This window comes from Macaca nemestrina, chromosome 6 (genome assembly GCF_043159975.1).
Source record: "Macaca nemestrina isolate mMacNem1 chromosome 6, mMacNem.hap1, whole genome shotgun sequence".
NCBI lineage: Eukaryota > Metazoa > Chordata > Mammalia > Primates > Cercopithecidae > Macaca > Macaca nemestrina.
In genome coordinates, this window is record NC_092130.1 from 77,022,499 (window position 1) to 77,045,036 (window position 22,538).

A 22,538-nucleotide genomic window follows, 5' to 3' on the forward strand; every position below is an offset into this window, starting at 1 on the left:
ACTACCACTAATCTGGCTGTAAGATTCTAACAGCTAAAGTTGTTAAAAGATACTTATCCAACGAATAGACATTTGCTATTTGCATATTATTTACCAAAACAACCCAGTTGTTCAGGAAAACACTGATACTGAAATGAGCAACTTTTATTAAAGAGAGAAAAGCAAAGGACAGTATCATGATGCCAAGAAAAATGTCTTTATGAAAAGACAATAGTGATTGTCCTAGGTTGTGCCAATGACACAACTACAATTCATGAAGGCAGTGGTATAATTTATTCAGAGCAAGTTAGAAAGTTGGCACAGGTTAGGGATTGAATGTAGCTGTAAATGTGTGGACAAAGATTATAAGGAACTTAAATAATTAAACACTGTACTATATTATCACCACCACAGCCTTCTTATATTCATATAAACAGTGAAGAATCCAATTTAAATGCTCCGTTTTGTCCTGATAATTTTTATTCTTGTTCCTCAATCAATGTCTTAGTTTTCCAGTGGCTTCTATTTGGCAGCAAGGACAGAAGATCTGGAATCTTACATTTTTATTTCAACATATACTACTTTATAGAGTTGTTTTTATTATCCCTTTACTGTTCATATGCCCTTGAAATACTTCCCTGGAGAATATACTTCTTACATTAGACTTCCAATAAAATAATCCCAGTACTATACATTTGTTCTAATGGTTCTAATGTTTTTTTCTTCCACTTCTATTTCCCCTTCCCCTTATCAACTGATGCATTTATATATTCTAGAATTTAGTGTATATTTTTAAGAATTACTTTAACAATATTTAATGTATTTCAATAATTTTTCATCAGTTTTGCTTTTTTTTTTAACCAATTATTTCTAACAGGACTTATTTTATTTTCCTTTTTAACTATAGTAATCTTCTAATATTTTTTCCAGAGACATTCTGTGGGAGGTAAATTGAATTCTTTTATATTTAAAAATGTATTCATTTTTCTCTTAATACTGAATGATAGTTTGGTATAGAGTTTTAGGTTCAAATTACTGAAGAAACTGATTGTCTTCCTGTAGCTAGTGGTATTGATCAGAAGTCTGAATCTGATTTGATTCTCACAAATTTTGTCACTAATCCAGTGTTGTCTCTGGTATTGTTCAGGATTTTCTCCATATCCTTGGTTTTCTAAAATTTTTCACTAATCCAATGTTGTCTCTGGTATTGTTCAGGATTTTCTCCATATCCTTGGTTTTCTAAAATTTTCTTCTACTGGGACTCTCAGTGTTTATATTTTGAATATTTTTTCCTGTTTGGCTACTTAAGGTTGATTATTTCTTTCTTCAACTCTCATAAATTGTTAGTTTTTTTTTTTTCAACTATGAATTTCCCTTCTTTTTTGCCTTCTGGTGGCATGTTTTTCAGATAGACTTTGAAACTTTTGGATCTCTCCCCCATATGCCTTAACTTTCCCTTTTTTGCATCTCTTCATGCTATATTCTGAGAAAACTCCCTAGTGCCATCTTCCAGCTCAGCAATTCATCCCTCATCTAAATCCTTTTTGCTCTCAGCTTGTTGTTTTTTAACTTTTTTATTTCAACAACTCTATTTTTAATTTCAAAAATCTCTAAGTGGCTCTTTTTTATCGAACTGTTCTTATTTTTTTATACTTCTGAGAACATTAAGCATATTATATAAAGTTTTAGTCAAATTGCTCTATCAACTGTTTCCTCAAATATGCATTTCACATTTTGCTGAGTTTGTTGTCTTTCTTTCACAGTGTTGGCTTTTCCCAAATACTCTGTGATTTTCACCTGGGTGCTCATTCTTTGGTTCCTTCTCTATCCACTTGATTGCTGTCTCTAATTGAGCAATCCACATGGGCAGGCAGCAAAGCATCCACAATGGTTTTTGCTATATTCAATGGTGTGAATAAGAATGCTTCAGGCTGCAACAACTGAGTTCTGCCACAGGATAGTCCATATCCCATCTCGGTGGCTTCGGACATCAATCTCTGACTTTTTTCACACGCTCATTTGTTCTGGGCTAGAGACAGGTACAATCCTTATTGCTACTTGATCTGTGGTGGAGCTCAAAGTGGACAGTGTGTAGGCCTCAAACTACCTAGGTGTTTGTGCCATAATACCCTAATTAATTACCCTCTTGTCTGCACCTGAGACTTCTCTGGCCCCTGACTTCTCACTCTTTGGGCATGGTTCCTTCTTGATGCTCCCACTATTCTGCATCAAAACATGCTCACATATATTTTTTGCTGTGATTTCACTCCATGGTTGACAGGTTGATTCCGGATTTCAGGTATTTCCCAGTTTCTGACATAATGAGAATTACCTTCTTGTTTTCAAATACGTATCTGACATATACCACACTACATGCAGACACACCCTCTATATCCTTCCTCATAGTTCTCTGGATTTTGAAATGCCTCTTTTTTATTATGCATAAAAATTTAGCTGCAACTCTTGTTTCTAAATATGTGTAATTGAACTTGTCACAGTATATGTAAAATGAGACACTGCAGGAAGAGGTCATAGGGAATGTGCGTTTTCCAGCATTTTTATGAAAATGGGAGACTGGTTCGTGCTTACTCCACTATCTTGAAACCATCTCTGAGAATAGCTTCCATTTGTCCCTCTAGAGTCTTCTTCCACCCTTCTCCACCTTTCTCTTTGCCCCAGGAGTCTCATTTATTTGGACTACATCAAGGGGCTAATTTACCTTCTGACATCCTGTTGGAGTTGACCAGTGTGGAGGATCAGGAGGGGCCTGGAAGGAGTAGAGTGAGGCCCTGTTATTATTGCCTCTGGTCTCTTGTGGTGTGCCAAGGGCTAGCTGTGTCCCTAAAGCCACACTCCTGTAAAGTGGCCCTCTCCATACTGCCTTCTGTGGCTGTGTGTTCTAGTAAATGGTACCTGCTCCATCCTGTTATCCTTTTAGTGTTGGATGGACTAGTCTTTATTCGACTCTATCACACCTAATTTCATTAAATCCTGTCCACACTTTGTAAATAGTGATTTCTACTGAATTCTCAAACTACTCGTTTGAGGGTGTCATATTTTTCATGTCACAGCTCTATGATATACCAGTGCTCTGTTCTCATATTACAGCAATGATGCTGTTGAATGCCAGGTCATCAAATATCACCAATATAGCCCATTGATAAAACACAACTATTTATTGCTTACAGAGATAAGAGATGATTTACTCTCAATAGAACTTTGATAGTATCTCAGAGGGGGAAAGGCAAAGTTGGATTTTATTAAGAATTAGGAATTTGGTTTAATACAGACCTTTCAATGTGATAACTTGTTTAGAATTGGAGAAGGATTATGATTTAATAGTTTAGGACTGATGGAAATGGCAAAGTAAGGATTTTGAGGCTTTCAAATAGTCTAAGATAACAATATGTTGGTGCTTCCTATTGAGGAATTGATGTTTTGGGGTGAAGTACTGAATAATAAAGTATTTACCTGGCCAAGGGTCTCAAAGAAGAAAGACTGTGCTAACAGCTGTGGAATGATGTCATGCTAATTTTGATGAAAAAATAATGCTGGTAGGTGGTTTTAATATTCAGTGTCCAAGCCACGAAAGGGGATAGAGGTGTTTTGTTTCCCATGTACTGTAATTTTCCCTAGTCTGGAGGTGAATAAATACCTGAAGTTTCACTAAGATGGATTCCTCAAACTGTATTTCCTAGACAGCAATATACTTGAACTGCCATTTATATTTTTCTTGGCCTTCTGCTTCACAGACTTGCAGTCTTTGAAAATGGTATTTATTTTCATGTAAGAATACAGCTTTTATGCATGTAAATTCAGTATCAGTTGTCTATGATTGGTTCTTTGCTTCCAGGTCCACAAAAGAATATACTCATACAAAAGCAATAGTGAGAAATACAGAATTTACTGAAGACATCATAGGAGACACAGAGGGAGTCTCTGTATTACACACCTCACAGTAAACAACTTGAAATCCCCTCCAGATATTGCTTTGCTTGAAAGGCCCCTGAGCTGCCTTGTAACCAGTTAAAAGACCCTGTTATAGCACTGCTTCCCTCATATAATACTGATAGTCATTGGTTTTTATTTTATTTTTCTGAGTTTTTCCTTTGATCCTTAAAATTCCTCTTTATTATAAGCAGAGAAATTCAACTGAAGTTTATACCTCTAAACCTGTGCACCAAAATGATCAAAGTGTTTAGCAATTAACCCCAACACTACAGTAATTACCATCAACCCATCTTAAGAACTAAGGATAAGGAAACTGAGGGATGAACAATTTTGTTATGAGAAAAACAAAATGTTGTATGTAGTCATAAAAACTTATTACATATAGTAATAGCTTCTGTATTACCTAGAACAATTTATGATTGATCTAAACTGATCTAAAGTAATACATTAGATTGTATTACCTAGAACAATTTATGATTGATCTAAACTGATCTAAAGTAATACATTAGATTGAATAGAAACTTAGTTTAGTTTAACTATAGACTATCTTCATGTGTCACAGAGAATGGAATTCACTTCTCTAATTTTGATGTCCTTCTAGTTCATTCTAGTACAGAAGGACCAGTTTCTTCTAGTTCACTGTATCCTTCAGTTACCTGGACTCTTTCAGTTTAAGCCTGCTGTTTTATGGCCAGGGTCTTCATTACTGGTGCTCTTAGACATTCATGTCTGCTCTGCATTTCTTGAGCAAAAGAAACCACCACAGGTTCGCTAGAGGCAGCTCCAGTGGCCCACAGAAGTGAACTATGCACATTTTTCTAACCCTGCCATTCAGCAACAGCAGGTTTAGTAGCTGACATTGGCAATGGTGGGAGTGTTTATACAATGGAAACTGGCAAACACTGCAAATCAGGGAATTTTTTCCTTTTAGAAAGTCACTTAAATAATTTACCAGTACCCCAGTTGAAATAACACAGAAATCAGCTATATAACTTATACAAATACTAATTTCATGCCAAAATAACACAATCATTTTAATTCAAATAATGATTCTGTTTTCTTTTGGGTCAATTCTGCTTTGAATGAAAGCTTATATGTAATAACAATTTGTTTCATCTTAGGCAGAAGAGAATTGAAATGTCTACCATTTCTATTTTTCATTTTATCCAAGCTACAACACACTGAAGGCGTGTTGTATTTCTACAGAAACTTTTCAGTAGAGACTGCAATTCACTAAGAGCTGCTGGGACTAGCATTGCTTAATGTGTGGTTTAAATTTTATCTCATTTATAGAGTCAGGATATGCTACTAACCCATGACTTAAAACCTGACAGCTTTATCGAGCATCATTACAGCTGGTGTTTTTCACTCTGTTAATCTCACTCATCTCTGACTTCCTACATAATAACTGGAAAAGACATTAGGAATGACATATTTATGTGTGTGGACACAGTTGATCAATCCATCTAGGCTGTGAGGAATGCTGACTAAGACACACCAGGTAAATAACTTGAAAGCTGTAAACTAAAGTCAGAAAGGCCTGCAAAATGGAGCTCTGATTTTTATAATCTCAAATGGTTCCTGTATCACAAACAGATGTGGAAAGAACTTGGGTCTAATCATGCAATGATACTTGATAGCAATTCCCTTATTTCATTCAGCTATTAAAATTATCATGAAAATGTATTTTCCAAATACTACTTTGCATGGAAATAGGAAGAATGAAAAGAGAGAGAGAAAGAGAGAGAGAGAGATAGAAACAGAGAAAGACAATAAAGAAAGGCAAAATAATTCTGGCTTCTAATTATAAGAGCTAACAGTTATGACGTGCTTGTTAAATGTCAGGCACTATTCTAGGTGCTTTCAATGTATTGGCTTCTTAATTCTCCCAACAACACTAAGAGATAAATACTATATCTTTCTCCTCATTTTACTAAATGAGGAATCTGAGTCATGGAGAGGATAAATGACTTGTCCAAGTTCACTCAGCTGTGGTTAATGGTGGATCTGAGTTTCAAACCCATATGGCCTGAACAGAGTCTATGCACCTAAACCCTACAACACACTGCCTCCACTTGAACTTTTATATCTAGCCCTGGTCTCTCTTTGGGAAAGTCCAATCAGGGTTTCACTTCATTATATAACCACTTTTTCATTATCTTCAAATAATACAATGAAATGAAAGAGGTATGAGAATGTCTAAAGACAACTGGGACTGGCATAAGTATTTTATCTTTTTTATTCTAAAGTCAAAAAGTAATAATTAAGATGAAGCCTAGTGTTTAAATTTTTCAAGGACAAAAACAAACACAATGTAAGTAATAATAAGCATGTTTAAGAGCCGATTTTGTCTTAAAGTTTCATTTATTAAAAGGTTCATCTAGCAAACCAAATTTTGGTGACAAAGGTATTGTGACGAAGACATATTTGGATTTGTTTTCCGTTTGGCTCAAAGTTTCACAGGGACAGTTATTGAGAAATCTAGCAGCTCTAAGCTTGCAGCAGGTGTGTGCCTTGCTGCTCCATTGGATTTTAACACAAATTTTATGTCTCAGTTTATGTAAGAATATGTTGATTAGCTCTGTCTTGGTAACTGAATGAACAGAGAGCTGCTCATCCACATAATCAAATCTGTTCGTAAATAAGTGAGATGTATTAACAGTCTCATGCACGCTGATAAAAACGAAGATCACTATAATTTACAGACCCACCCTCAGACCTTTACATGATAGGAAGTTGATTACACATCCACCGTGGAGAACTATTGCTCATGGAAAAAAATATATAGATAAATCAGTAGGCCCAGAAAGCTGTGTAAGTTATATTCATAAAATATTTATGAATATTTTAATATAAAATGTAGCTGACTTTTTAAGGCCAAGGATATAGGACATAAATCAAACAAGGAGAGATACTTTAATACTTTAAAATCCTTTAGGGCTTCTGTACCTTTAGCAAATACTATTGTAACACAACGCTTTGATTTATCCTTAAAGCTCAGAAAGATAGGTTAATAAATTACTATAATTTTTTTTGGTTTATTCCTCCTACCCTTCAAAGTCAAACATCACACTCAGACTTACTCAACAAATGAAAGCAAAAAATTCTTAAGGAGTTTTGAAATATGACATATGGAGGAAGGCATCCTATATCCTGGTTTCAAGTATTCCATTACAAAGTTTTTATAATTTGTATTCCAATAAATAATATGTCCCACAAAATAATCATATAACTAACATTCCCACTTTATCATTGCATAATATTCCCATATGTCATCCCTCATTATTTTCATACATGCACAAACTTGTTTACTCCGTCAGCATAGTCTATCTTGCCAGTACCTGCTTCTCTGTGCCTGGCCACTTGTCTAGACCATATTTATCCACCTCTCCCCCACCCCATAGAAAGATTATCTACTTCTCAAGGTCTGGTCTTAAAATATTCTTCTTTCCCACAGCCATAATCACTCTACTTCCTGTGAACTTTCTTACCTAAATTTGAGTCCCTTGTCTTACTCATCAGTCTATCCCAACTGTGCCTATAATTTCGGCTTACTCATGAGACAAAAATTATTCTAAATCAATTCAATTCAATAAATGAGTAATGAAGGTATCCGAAATTGCTTTAGCTTTCAGATGAGTAGTGCAATCTCATTTGGTGCACAAAATAAAAAATACAAGAGCCAACTTTACAGATATTTGGGGTTTGGAAAAAAAAGATATTTGGACTTTGTTCTTGAATGTCTGCAAGCAAATTGTGTTCTTGGATGCTTTGTCCATATACCACCCTTGGTCATTTTGACACAAGTTAAACAAAGGTTTGAGTTAGGAACCTATTGTTGCATTCATCTTTGTGTTGGGGCAATGACTAACACTTACTCTCTTCAGTCCAGTGCCAGGAAAGCAGAGGTGGAAACGTAGAGGCAAAAAAAAAAAAACAAAAAATAACAAAACAGAACCATTAGGAATGATTCTCTTGCTCTAGTGACAGCAAAAGAACCATTTCTTCCATGGCTGACCTACAGCAGACAGTGGAGGGGAAGAAGGAGAAATCTTTATCTAGAATTTTTTTGGAAAAAAAGCACTGGAGCAACTGTGGTGTAAGAGAAACAATGGAAAGACAGGAGAATAAGGACAGAATGTTTTGTTGTTCTTTAAAAAGCGTTACTATGATTTTCAAAGCCCACCCTCTTCATGGTATTTGAGAAATACAAGTAAGTGATGTACGCTTTTCTTGAAAGTATATTTTGGTTATTCAATAGTGCTTCTTTATTCTGCTCCCTTGAAAGACTGAAAGGCTTGGGACATGACTTTATTCAGGTTTTAACCTCCTCAACAGAGCCACAAAGAAATGCTGGGAAAGTAATATAGAAATTCACTCTCATTTTCCTTTCTGCCACAGCCTTCCATGCTATCCAAAACACTCTTGAATACACAGAAAAACCCTAAGTGCCATGAAAGAAACTGTTAAATACAACTGTACATGCCTCCCTGTGTGCTTTACTCTACATATAAGACCACAGTGAGTGTTTTAGGAATGAACATTTTGCATTGTCTTCTTTGGGGCACAGAGAAAAAAAAATAGTGATTTTTTTTTTTTCCACTTAATAATCCATTCTCATGTACTTGGAACTTTGAAAGGGACTCTAAAGCTAATTTTTTTACGTGATTTCATCTTGACCCTTAAATACTAATATATGGATCTTGCCAATTACTTTTTGTGTATTTTTTCTTCACAAAAGGAAATAGTGCTTCCACTAATGAACAGGCTCCCACACCTTAGGCCTTGAAGCGATACCTGTCTTGATTTGCAATATTTTGACATTATGTAAGTTCTTCCCAGGAGAACTATTTTTTAAAGTTAGCGACTTATTTTTGAAGAGGACACTCTCTTCATTAATCCAGACTTCACCCCTGCATGCATTCAACTACTTTCCCACCTTAACCATCAGAGCGTGGATCTTCTCACCATAATGTAATTGATGTTATCAACTTTTCTGCTTGCTCCTCAGTCACTTCAGAAGAGGGCCATTCTTTGGCTTTCTAATTGATATTGAGGAGAAAGGATTCTACACAGAGAATTTTCATCAGCAGCCTGGGTTTTCTGAGGGGATGATGTGAATCCTGAGGATGGTCCCAGATGTCTTAGTAAAAAACCTCACCCAGTAGCCTGAAAGGACTCTACAATTATGGTAAAATGAATATGTCTTAGAGAACATGTAGCCAGCCTCCAGTCTCTCTGAAGTCAGCAAACATAGACACCGGATGGAGTGTTTGGGGAGCTGAAATACGTATGATTCCATCTGACTATACATGTACCATGTGTTTCTTAACATCATGAAAGAATCTGAAGCTATTAAAATAAAAGCTGTATTAATAGCTCATTCAAACATAGAAGGGTAATTCCAAAGTTGGAATAAAGATTAAAGATTAACAGAGTCAAGAGTCTGGGTTTATCCTGTGAATAAAAAATACTTATTAATTTGATAAAATGTACCAGACAGTATAAAGAAGTAACAAATTACCACTTAGTATTCCAATTCTACAGTGTAACTGTTTTATTGTTTCTGTATTGTCTTGTTAATACAATTGGGTCTAGTCTGGTTTGTAAACATATATGAAATATGCATTTGGTATTATAATGTATTTATTTTAATGTACTGTATATGATTTTATGGCCTTTTTACATTTGATAATATATTTAATAACTATACCTTTATTTAATAAGTATGTATTTTTACACATTTCATTGATATTCTAATAATTCCATGATATTCTTATAAGATTAATTTAGTGAACTAAAAATTAATAGCTATGTATATTTTCCTAAGACAATAATGGTTTATAATTAAAAAGCAAACTTATGCTTCAATTATAAGCTTCAGCATGTGAAATTATTATTTCAGTCCAATCTTTACTACAAAATTTGAACTTTTGTGAATTTCTGTTTTATTGGTGTAAAGAGCCTTCATAAATAGTAAACGACTTATTTATTTTTTAAATACATATTTTATTGCAGTAGCTTTTATGGTACAAGTCATTTTTGGTTACATGAATGAATTGTGTAGCGCTGAAATCTGAGATTGCACATCCATCACCCGAATAGTGTACATTGTACTGAATATGTAGCTTTTTATCCCATGATCCCTTCCCAACGTCCTGCTTCTGAGTCTCTAAAGTCCATTATGCCACTAGGTCTGCCTCTGGGTACCCACAGTCTAGCTCCCACTTACAAGTGAGAATATGCAATAACAGAAATAATAAACAATTTACCTCAAGCAAGCATGGATTCAGATTGAAAAGAATACTTTAAATTATACAATCATGAATTTAACAAACACTATGCCTAATACGTTCCAAGCACTAAGTGGAGTTGCTAAAGATGGTTGAGAATACGACAGGCTCTGTGAAGAGGTACGTAACACTTTCAGTACAAGCATCAGTATGTGCTTAGTTTCATCTTAACCTCACTTGTACTGCTAAGATGTAACCATTGTTATATATAATATCATTTTGTTTTAACTGTAGAGTAAAATATAACCTTTCTTAGTTTTTTATTATAAGTATGAAATTCAACAGTGGAGGATTTTATCAAGGAAAAGTTGTAAATCTGAATTTTTCTATGCATACATAAGAGAATACAAGGTTTGTATTTTGCACATTTAGAATGCTTAAGTATAGTCACATAATAATATGAATGAATTAACCTTAGCCATTCATTGAAAAATAAGCATGGGATTTTAAATCTAAAACTTAAAGTATCCAGCAAAAAGATGAGCACTGGCTGAAGGCTCAGATGATTGTTATGTTAGCATTTTTTAGCCATAAAATATTTCTAACTTAAGGTATGTACATTGTGCTTTTTTAGACATAACGCTATTACACACTTAATAGACTACATAGGTGTAAACCTAACTTTTACATGCAGTGGGAAACCAAATAATTTATGGATATGAAAGCAGATTCTTAATGGAATCACAGGGCACACAACAGAGGAACCCTGAAGCTGACAACAAAGGAAAATGAAATGCGACCCTGGATAACAATGAGACCAGATAAGGCATTAGGGCATAAGGGCAAAGCAGGAAGGCTTGTAATCCTCCTGAGGTCATACTCCTCCCTCCATCTGCCCCATGCTGTCCCAGCCTTCAGGTACACAGGGCTCTCGCAGTCATTCAACAAGCATTTTTAGGGTATCTACTCTGTTGCCTCTGGGATCCTGCATGAGGATAAAATGATGGGTAAGATACAGTTTCTGACTGGGAACTCACAGTCCAGATTAGGAGATAGACACACAAATAACTGACTATAATGTAATTCAGAAACTCCCTGGTTGCCCTGGGTTCTCTCTGTTATAACCTTGTTATGTCTCCCCTGTGGCACCATGGTGGGTGTGGATATCTTTATCTTATATTTCTACCAACCTAACCATTCTAGCTCCAATTTTTTGAAAGCACTGATCTCAGATTATTCTTCTGCATATGGATATCCAGTTTTTCCACCACCATTTATTGAAGATACTGTCCTTTCTACAATGTATGGTTTTGGCACCTTTGTCAAAAATGAGTTTGCTGTAAATGTATTGATTTATCTCTGGGTTCTCTATTCTGTTCCACTGATCTATATGTCTGTTTCTATGCCAGGACCTTGCCATTTGGGGAACTATAGCTCTCTAGTATAATTTAAACTCAGGTAATGTGATTCTTCCAGCTTTGTCCTTTTTGCTTAGGATAGCTTTGGCTCTTCTGGGTCTTTTGTGGTTCCATGTAAATTTTAGGATTTTTTGCTATTTCTATGAAGAATGTCATTGGTATTTTGATAGGGATTGCATTAAATCTGTAGATTGCTTTGAGAAGTATGGGCATTTTAACAATATGGATTCTTCCAATCCATGAATATAAAGTATCTTTTCATTTTTTTGTGTCCTCCTTGATTTCTTTCATCAGTATTTTATAGTTTTCATGGTAGAGATCTTTCACTTCTTTGGTTAATTTCTAGATATTTTGTTGTATTTGTAGCTATTGAAAATTGGATTATTTTCTAGATTTCACTTTTTCAGATTGCTTGCTGTTGGCATATAGAAATGCTACTGATTTCTGTATGTTGATTTTGTATCCTGCAACTTTACTGAATTTGTTCATCGTTCTAATAGTTTTCTGGTTGAGTTTTTAGGTTTTTCCAAATATAAGACCATATCATCTGCAAACAAGGATAATTTGGATGCCCTTTATTTCCTTGTCTTCTCTGACTGCTCTAGCTACGACTTCCAGTACTGTGTTGAATAACATTGGTGAAAATGGGCGTCCTTGTCATGTTCCTGTTCTTAGAGGAAAAGCTTTCAGGTTTTCCCCGTTCAGTATGATATGAGCTCTGTGTCTGCCATGTATGGCTTTTATCATGTTGATGTATGCTCTATACCCAGTGTTTTAAGGGTTTTTATATTGAAGGGATGTTGAATTTCATCAAATGCTTTTCCAGCATCAATTGAAATGATCATATGGTTTTTGTCCTTCATTCTGTTGATATGATATATTACATTCATTGATTTTTATATGTTGAACCATCCTTGAATTCCTAGGATAAATCCCACTTGGTCATGATGAATGATCTTTTTAACGTATTGTTGAATTTGGTTTGCTAGTACTTTGTTGAGGATTTTTGCATCAATGTTCATCAGTGATATTGACCTATAGTTTTCTTTTTTTGATGTCTTTTTGTCTGCATTTAAAATCAGGGTAATACTGGCCTTGTAGAATGAGTTTGGAAGTATTCCCTCCTTTTCTATTTTTTGGAATAGTTTGAGTAGGATTTGGTCCATGTAATTTATACAACAGAATTTGAAACTTGACATTATCACTTCCATTTAACAGATGAATATATTAAGCCACTAAGTAATTAAACTAGCCTATGGTTATATAGCTATAATCATGGGAATAGCAGGATTCAGATCTCAGAATTTTTACTCTAGAACTAGTTATTTTGCTATGATTTATATCAGTTAGGATTCTCTGTTGCAACTAACAGAAAAACTGACTCACAGTATGTTAAGCAATGAAGGGGATGAATTGAATCACAAAAGTTGAAGGCTTGGAAATAGCACAGGTGTTTTATTTGTTTCGGTGGCTCAAAGTTTTCATCAAAAGCATAATGTCTTTCACCTCCTTCCTTGGTGTTGCAGACTTTCCATTTGGATTTAAAACAATCTCGGCAGTTTGACCCTTCACATTGCAAATCATAGAGTCAGAAAGAGTGGAGACAGGCTTCAAACCTCAAATGTCATCATTTTGCCATGTCTCTTGGGGACCACTGTGAGCTATTTCACTTAGGCTAAATGCAAGGGGAATGGAATTGTCCTGATTGGTTACCAAAAAACCGGGGCCCACCCTGGACCTGAGGGTGGAGTGACGCTTCTGTACCTTCCATGAGTTAGTACATAATGGAGAAGAAAGGAGGGTATTGGGAGAAGACCTCTGACCTCTCAGCCTCAAACTATACTGACACAGTAACACTCTGCACCAAATGAGTAATAAACGAACAACTCACCACCTAGTGTCCACGAATGAGGTGTTTTGCCTCTTCTTGGTACTTGAAAGCTAATCACTTTCTTTAAAACTCCTGTCATTCCTATCAAAGAATTGCCTTTGAATTTTTATGACTTGATTCTGACCTAGTTTATTCTCCACTATTAAGAAAAATATTAAATACATTAAATAGCATATGAGCTCTTCTTAGCTACACAGCTGAACTAACATTGTCTCAAATATTTAACTGTTTATGGAATGATCAAGGTTCAGCTGGTGTATTACATAAAATAACTTATTCTCAAAGCTCTCCATTTAACTTGCCTTGCTAATCCATTCCTCCCTGTCTGTGTGAGTTCTGGGATGAATCCTCATTTTTGTAGTCTCTCTTAGACAATAAAGGCATCACCCTTTGTTTTGTCATTAGAAGTCCAATCCAGTCTAATAATCATAGAACTACAGGTCAGTCTAGTATCATAATCAACATTTCTGAATTCTTATCCAATGTAAAGCTTATTTTCTTCCCCAGCTTCAGCCTGCCTCAGACTTGCAAGCTTGTATTATCTTCTTGACTATTTCCTGTCTCTATTTTCTATTTATCAGTAATCCCACCTGTACATATTCAAATGTACTTGAATTTGTACTTGTGTCCCTCGTTTCTCTTTCTCCTATTGAAAGTCAATCCTTCCTCATGTTTTGTTGATCCCTTTTGCTCTTACCTTCTCATGACTTACAAAAATACTGGGAAATTAGAAACAGAAACTTCCTTAAAGTAACAAAGGGAGTTACTTTTCTTATTTCTGTCATCTGAAAAATGGACATCCAGATGAAAATAGATGCACAAGAGATTGGAGGAAATCACTGTGCCCAGCAAAGGGAACAGAATGTGAGTGGGCAGAACAACCTTCAGACCCTGAGGCAGGTCATTTTGGCACCTGCAAAAGAGGACGAGAAAGGAAACAGGGTTGAGTAAGAGCCTAGAACTGCAGTGTAGCCCTGAGAAATTCTGAAACAGACCAGTAGGGAGTCCCAGAGTAGAGGGTCCTTTAGAGACTGGAGCAAGAGCCTTACTCTAACAGCTCTTCCAACTTCAGTCACTGGCTGGAAGCAGCCCAGGAAGAACATGGCCTCAGTGTGAGGCGAGATGGATAAGGGTGGTAGTTGAAGGCTTTGAGTCAATTTCAACCCTCACAGCAGGTAGAGCTGGATGGTGACATGTAAGATTTCCAAAAAAGGTATGGAATAGAAAGCCCTGGAGGTAGGCGGGTGAGGGGGAACCAAATTGATAGGAACAATTCTAATTAAGATGTGTAGAATACTACTTTGAAAATAAAAAAAATATAGAAATAAATTTTAAAATAAAATACCTAAATTAACAGCAGGAAATATACATTCATTGTTCTTAAATCTTAATATTTAAAGATGTCAATTCTTCAAATTTCAATCTGTATTCTAGGAGAGTAGTTGTTTCATTTAAGATTTTGGGTTTTTTATTTTTTAAAAATTATCAATTTGATTCTAAAATATTTATAAGAAAGCAAAGGGCCAAGTTACTAAGCTGATAATTATTTTATCCAGATAAACAGCCTTTTACTCTATAATTAGATAATAAAATGCAAGTGCATGGGCATATTTTTACTTTGAGGTGAATGAATTTCAATTAAAGTTTTATCAGTTAATCAAATATATAGATGACTATTTAGCAAATAATTTCTTAAATGGTTAGGGCAGTCAGTGAAACTTCCCAAATGATGAAATTTAGGAGTAGAAGTGTAGACCACAGACAAATGGGGAAGGAAGGCTGAAGAGAAACTTGGTAACAGGACTTAGATGACAGAAGATAAAGATTGCAAATTTTGTCCAAGGTCAACCTTAGTTGGCCCCTTAATACCTTTTGAGTGAACATGAGCAAAAACCAATTGTGTGTGATATTATTTCTCTTTAAAGACACAAAGGCAGGCAAATTTTTAAAACCATATGGCTTCTGAAGTTTTAAAAAAAATCTGGCTTTAGCAAAATAAATGTTTATTCATGGAGGCTTTATTAATGTATGTTTCACACTTTCCCACTCCCTTCTTCTCTTCTGTTTTTTTTTTCTCCCTTCCCATTTCTCTACATTTACCTCTTCTCTCCTTTCCTCTCTCAACTTCTGACTTCACAAGATCAGTCTTAAAGAAAAGAGGAAATTTAGAAGGAATAAAAATAATGATTACCCTTTAAAAGTCATACAGGTCTGACTTAATAAGCTCACTGGATTTTTTCAAAATATCCAAAATCTTGACATACCTTTTTGTGCCTGTCTTTCTAGATAAAATAAATGCAGTTTAATAAAATGTTATGACTTATTTAATTGCTGATACCTTTGCAGCTGTTCAACTGATATAGTTAACTGTATCTCATACATTCAATGTGAAACAAATAAAAATATTTGCATTGCAGATGACTTCGTATTTAGGAGGCCCTGAGGCTTTGTAATAGGAAAAGCTGAGGCAACTTTACTATAGAAGAAATGGTACAATACATAGTTAACCTAGGATTTTATTCAACATAGAAAATTCTGCTCTGGCAGGGATTCATGTGGCTGCTGAGTCTACTTCTCTTTTTAAAAAATGTATTCCTCTGTGCTGAAGAGCACCCTCTGAAATCCATTATCTAGTCACATCTACTAAATGAGGGGTGGAGGGACTTTAAAATTACACATATTTTCAGCACTTCTGAGAATCTTATTCACACCACAAAACATTGTTCTCGATGCACTAGATAGGCTTAATTACACACTGAAGAGAAAAAGATAAAGCAAGGAGACCTGTAGGTGGGATGGAAATGATTATCCATAAGTATACAGAGACCGAGCTTGCTAGTAACTTGCATAACAAATTGCCCACACCCGGATGGCATTTGCATGAAGATTTTCTATGAAAGCCTAAATGCTTCTGAGATCTGTTGGCATAAACAAAAGAAACAGATGTTCCAACTTTGATACTAAGTAAACTTGAAAAGAAAACTATACATTTAGAGAAGAGCAAACCATAGAGGAAATTATGGATAGACCCATCTTTCTGAAAGCTCTAGAATTTAAAATGCTGCTGTTATAATACAATTTTTAAAATGAAAATACAAGCCCCCTTTGAAATTATAAGGTCTTTGGATTCTGTGTTATATGTAAATATGCATAAAAGGATGAAGTAACTCAGCATTTAGCTCTTTATAATAAATACAGAACTGTGTAGTAAGGTATTCTATTGGAGGGAGATGTAAATTTAGAAAATCACAGTCTCATTTTCCCACCACCTCATGTTATTCCTTCCTGTGCAATGTTGGCTGAATACTTCCATCTGCTGCCAGATCAGAATCAAATAGGGCAAATATGTGTATAGTATATTACAGGGTCACCTTAAAATATCTCCCTCTTTGAAGAACACCTAATGCCCCAAACTCCCACCATGATTAGTACATAAAGGGGAAATTTGTAAGTTACACTACAAAATACAGGAATATAGTCTTCACCCTTTATAATTAAAGATAAAAACAATAAAATGAACTATTCAAAAGGGTTATACTCTAGAAATAAGTCCTTTACAAACAAGAATCATTTTTACTGTCATAGCTGAATAATACAAAGATAACACAAATTTTAAAATGAGCAAAGGATTTGAATAGACATTTCTCCAAAGATATACAAATAGCCAATAAGCACATGATAAAACATTCAACATCAGTAGTCATCAGGGAAATTCAAACCAAAGCTATGATGAGATACCACTTTGTACACTAGACCACTTCATACTTTTTTAAAGTCAGATAATAACAAATATTGGAAAGAATGTACAGAAATCCAAAATACTCATACAGTGCTAGTGGGAATGTAAAATTGTGCAGTCTCTTTGGAAAATAGTTTGGCAGTTTCTCAAGAAATTACACGTAGAGTTACCTTTTAATCTAACAATTCCACTCCTAGGCATATACTCAAGACAAATGAAAACATATGTCCACAGAAACATTTGTACCTACATTTCCATAGGAGCTTTATTTTTTAAAAATGTAAAGTGTAAATAACCCAAGCGCCCATCAATTGATGAATGAATGAACAAAATGTGCTGTGTCCTTACATGGAATATTCACCAATTAAAAGGAATACAGTGCAGGTTATAACATAGCTGAATCTTGAAAACATTATGCTAAGTGAATAGAGCCAGACACAAAAAACCACATATTATATAATTCAGTTTATATGAAATGTCCACAATGGGCAAGTCAATAGAGATAGAAAGCAGATTGGTTGTTGTCTGAAGCTGAGGGGTTAGGAGGACTAGAGAGTGACTGCTATTGGTTATGGAGTTTCTTTCTAGAGTGACAAAAAACTGTTTTAAAATAGATAGTGTTGATGAGTGCACAACTCCCTGAATATACTAAAAACTATTTAATTGTACACTTTAAGTGGGTGAAGTATATGGTATGTGCATTATATCTCAATAAAAGTTTTTTTTAAAAAAAATTACTTTCATATTGATAGATTCCTTAAGTAAAAGACTGTTGTTTGAAAACACATTTAGGAGAGACACTTTGTTATTAGATACATACCTTTAATTATAGTAGTTTATCTACTAGAAAGGCAATCTAGTCAATCATTTAATATATATTCATCAGCACAAATGGCTCATACATTTTCCTTCTGCTTCCATAATCCTTCTTGAAGTTCTTTATCATTTACTCTACCACCTCAGATTTAATCACCTTTCCTCAGTCCTCGTTCTTCTTGACTTCTTGAATGAACTAGTATTAAAAATGCTATGCTATGGTTACTTTTATGACATTGCTATAGAAATGTTGACTATTCCCTATATCTTGAAATGCTTCTCGTGCCTTCTGTTGATTTTATACTCTTGAGTCTATGCTCTGTAAGGTCCGTCTGCTCCTTCTTTGTGTTGCTTTTTGTCTCCTCTTTTCCCCTCTCTCCCTAAAGGTAATTATTCTTCAAGAGTTTTTCTTCAGTGCTCTGCATTTCTCTTTTCACATTTGACTCTTTGGTTATGAATCTTGAATCTATTTCTTTTTTCTTTTTTTTTTTTTTTTTGAGATCAGGTCTCACTTCTATTGCCCAGGCTGGAGTATAGTGGTACAATCATGGCTCACTGCAGCCTCAACCACTCTGGGCTAACATGATCCTCCTACCTCAGCCTCCCGAGTAGCTAAGACTACAGGCACATGTGCCACCATACCGGGTTAATTTTTATATTTTTTTAGAGACTGGATTTCACCATGTTGCCCACACTGGTCTCAAACTCCTGGGCTCTCCAGTGATCTGGCAGTCTCGACCTCCGGAAGTGCTAGGATTAAGGCAGGAGGATCCCTTGAGTCTAGGAATTTGAGACCAGCCTGGGTAACATGGTGAAACCTCATCTCTAAAAAACACTATGGAGGAATATATTCAAATGATCAACCATGTCATGAGATTTTAATTCATTATGAGGATTATATTATGAATGAAAATGTCACTCATAATATTTATTACTTTTTATCTACCCTCCTACATTGATGGGCCATTGCTTATCCAAGCAGAGACGACTCCTACTATGGATAGATTTAGATAAACTATAGTCATTACTCTAAACATTCTAAGTCATCATCTGTTAAATCATACTTTGAAAATAAAATTCTTTAATAAGGCTTATGACATTCTAAATACTAAAAACCTGATATTACTGCATAGTATTCTTCAAGTCCATGAATAGTACATATATACCCAGGACTGAGTCCTAAGAAAGAGGAAATGGGTTTAAACTAAAGCAAAACATAAAAATAGATTTACACTGCAGCAGGAAGAATTTTGGTTAAAGATATGGCAGACCTTATTAAAAATGAGTTAACCTTGAAATGGCTTATTATATCCTTTTTTAGCCCTAAAGAATATTAGGTATTTTGCAGTAAGTGCAGGTGCTAGAAAACTATGGGATAAAATAAATAACCTCTGGAAAGGTCCCTCCCATCTTCCAAAGCCTAAGTCCTTAGGCTTAGGCTATTTTTGGTTTCCTTTCTGAGATGGCTCAGAAAGGAGCCTATACAATGAAAGTAAAAGCAGCTCTTGATTTCTTTTTTCCCCTCACTACTCCAGGATCTGTTTTTGCCACAACTTCATAAGTATTTCAATTACTTGTTCTCTCAACAATCCTGCAGAGAAGCTCTGCCCCCACCCCGCTTTTTATAGATGGAGATATTGAGGTTAAATGATTTTCTCAGGGTTACAAAGAAACCTAGCAGCAATGAGGGAATGAGAACTAGCAGTTCAACCTTCTGCTGGATGAATAGATTGAGTTTCTGAGCAGCTTTGCTATTATATTGCAAAGAGGCCACGCAGCAGCCTGGCTGAATGTGTGAGGAAACCGCGTCCTGGAAATGAAAGGGAGGCTGCAAGGAGAGCATTTTCCTCCTTATTAATGACATCGGCAATTGTCTAAAGTTGGAAAGAAAGGCCCTTCAGAGAAAGAGCCTTTTAAAAAGAAGACAAATAGCAGGGTACTCCATTTGGGACCCTCCCTCAATGAGACTGTTGTTGTCTGTCTACTCACAGACAGTGCCGCCAAGGAAGCTGGGCTCCAGATTGGAGATGTGGTACTGGCTGTCAATGGCACTGAGGTCACCAGTGTCGAGCTTGCAGAAGCTGTGAACCTTGCAATGAAAGGTAGGTGGGCCAGTTACAGAATCCAGAGTTAATCTGAAGGAGCAGAAAGCTGTCATACAGAGTTCCAATGTGGGAGGGGACACCTACAGGTGTAAGTGCACTTCTCTCCCAAAGCGCCCTTTAATGCCTTGTCATCAACATGAGTTTTCATAGGAATTAAATCACATTTCCCTCCCATTTTCCTTCTGTATTGACGGCTAGCCACTAAACTGAAGCCAGAAAATGGCAGTAAGTAAAACATACCCTATTATTATCAAATACTTACTTAAACTCCTTGCACATGCACAGAAAAATTCTCATACAAGAATTCATTTACTATTACCATCCTTTGTCCCACTTTCCTTCCTTCCTCCCTCCCTTCCTTTTCCCTTTCCTCTCTTTCCACCGGTGTTTAGAGTTAACAGCCTCAGGATTTTAATGTAAAAAAAAAAAGAGAGAAAGAGAAGAGAGAAAGAAATGAAGAAATCACAGATCTAAAGCTTCTATAGATTTTCCCAGGCCCTTAAAGCAATTGTGTTGCAGATGTAATCACCACAAGAACAGTGAGGATACATGCCCCATACCCTTGCATCCTCTCACATTTCACTTTGTGGAAAGGTAACACCATCTTCCTCTCTGCAAAACGACTTACTTTTTTGGCATGGTGTTACAAACCCTATCTCCCTGCAGACCTAAAAATATCCAGCTGGTAAATGCTGTGTTCCCTCATGGAGTTATTTGGTGTGGTTTCCTGTTCCGGGCTTCCTGAAGGTTGCATGAGTACTTCAGTGCCTCTGAAGGTTATTTAGAAGGCAATGAGATATTTAAAATGTGTGCATTTGGGATAGTTCACATGTGCCAATTAGTAAGTGTAACTGGCTGAGCAGCAAGTATCATTTGCCCTTTTCTCATGATGAAATCATGCTTGATGATTAGCAACATCGAGACTTCTCTAGTGTAGATGAGCAGCAAAAAAACAAAACAAAACAAAACAAAACAAAAAAAATCACTAACAAATGCTGTGTCTTCATAAGTGATTCTGAAACTTGTTGTGGGATTTGGCTTGGTGTTTTGCAGCTCTGTGGGACTTGGAATAGCTGCACCGGGAATCCAAGGTCATTGTCAGTTAGCATGTGCAACAGCTCTTTATATGTCTTGCACAAATATTTATCCTGTATGGAGTACAGACGAGAAATGGAGATAATATAATGATTATACTAACGAACTGATAGTACTCCATACAATAAGGAAATCTTACCCATCTGGATTTAGCTGTTCCTAGGTTCTTCTTCACAGATAATTACATTTCCAATTTTCTGAGTTAAATAAAACCAACTTTTAGAAATTTTGCTACTTTTAGTACTTCTTTTATTTTCCCCCAAGAGGCCTAATGTTCTTCACAGCACTAAACCATTCAGCCTCACTACAGTAGTTAATGGAAACAAATAGAAATCATCTATAAAACTTGAATGGAGAGGTTTCTGATTTCTGACAAGATAAGGAACTAACACTGATACTGGGAGAAAAGCTATATTCAACATCCTAGCCATTCCTGGAAGTTACCTGGGTGGATGGACTTTTCTGCTGATATAATCTGGGCTCAACCACTCCTTGGTTGCCGCCTTCCCTTTTCTCCCCAAAGGAAACCTCAATTCTGTGTCTGTTCCAATTCTTCTCAAACTCAACATCAGAGATACATCAAAAACATAAAAGTGAATTATAGATCTGAGATGCTAAAAGTAAAGACAAGATGATTTGGTACAGGTGCATATTAGAAAAAGTGAGAATTACAGCCAGTAGCAGATGAGAGCTGAACACTTCATGTAAGGAACCGGCTGAGGAACTGCTTCTTAATGTTTTTTCTATTCCATATGGACCTGGGTGACCAGTTCTCCACCACATCACCTGAAAGCCAGAGAAACAGCAGCACCTATAATGGAGTCAATAGGATAGTATCAGGGTGGCCCATCATTCCTTACCCAGATATAATCTCCTGTACATCCTAGGACTAAGTAATTATAGCACAGCTTTTTGTTGAGGAAGAGTAGAGCTTATGGCAAAGGCAAAGGGAGAGTGCCTGAGATTCAGGATCATCTTGTAAGGAAGCAAATGAGGCAAACAGAGTAATTGAGCCAAGATAGTAACCCAAGAGGCCTACCGCCCTGAGGAGTACCCTGTCTCCACCACCACACTCACCAGGAGGGATGTCAGCTATGTTCTGGACTTTAAACTTTCTCCCAGTACATACTTTCAGCCAAAGTACTTAATAATCCCAGAGCAGTAAGAGTTATCTAGTAAAAATAACAAGACATCTGAGAAACATAACTGCAATAAGAGAAATATAATATATGGTACAATCTACAACAACCAAACCAAAATAAATTAATAGACCTGAGAGAACAAGCATTTAAAGTAAGATCAATAAATATA

General features: G+C 35.8%; 1 long non-coding RNA gene across 2 annotated transcripts in view; it reads left to right on the top strand.

The window, feature by feature from the left end:
• LOC105471076 (uncharacterized) overlaps positions 1 to 22,538 on the top strand; it is a 74,241-nt gene that overhangs the window by 27,810 nt on the left and 23,893 nt on the right. For both annotated transcript variants that reach the window (XR_011624832.1, XR_011624833.1), the window contains exon 5: positions 20,019 to 20,129. This is a non-coding gene — a long non-coding RNA (uncharacterized lncRNA). The remainder of the gene's footprint in view (positions 1 to 20,018; positions 20,130 to 22,538) is intronic.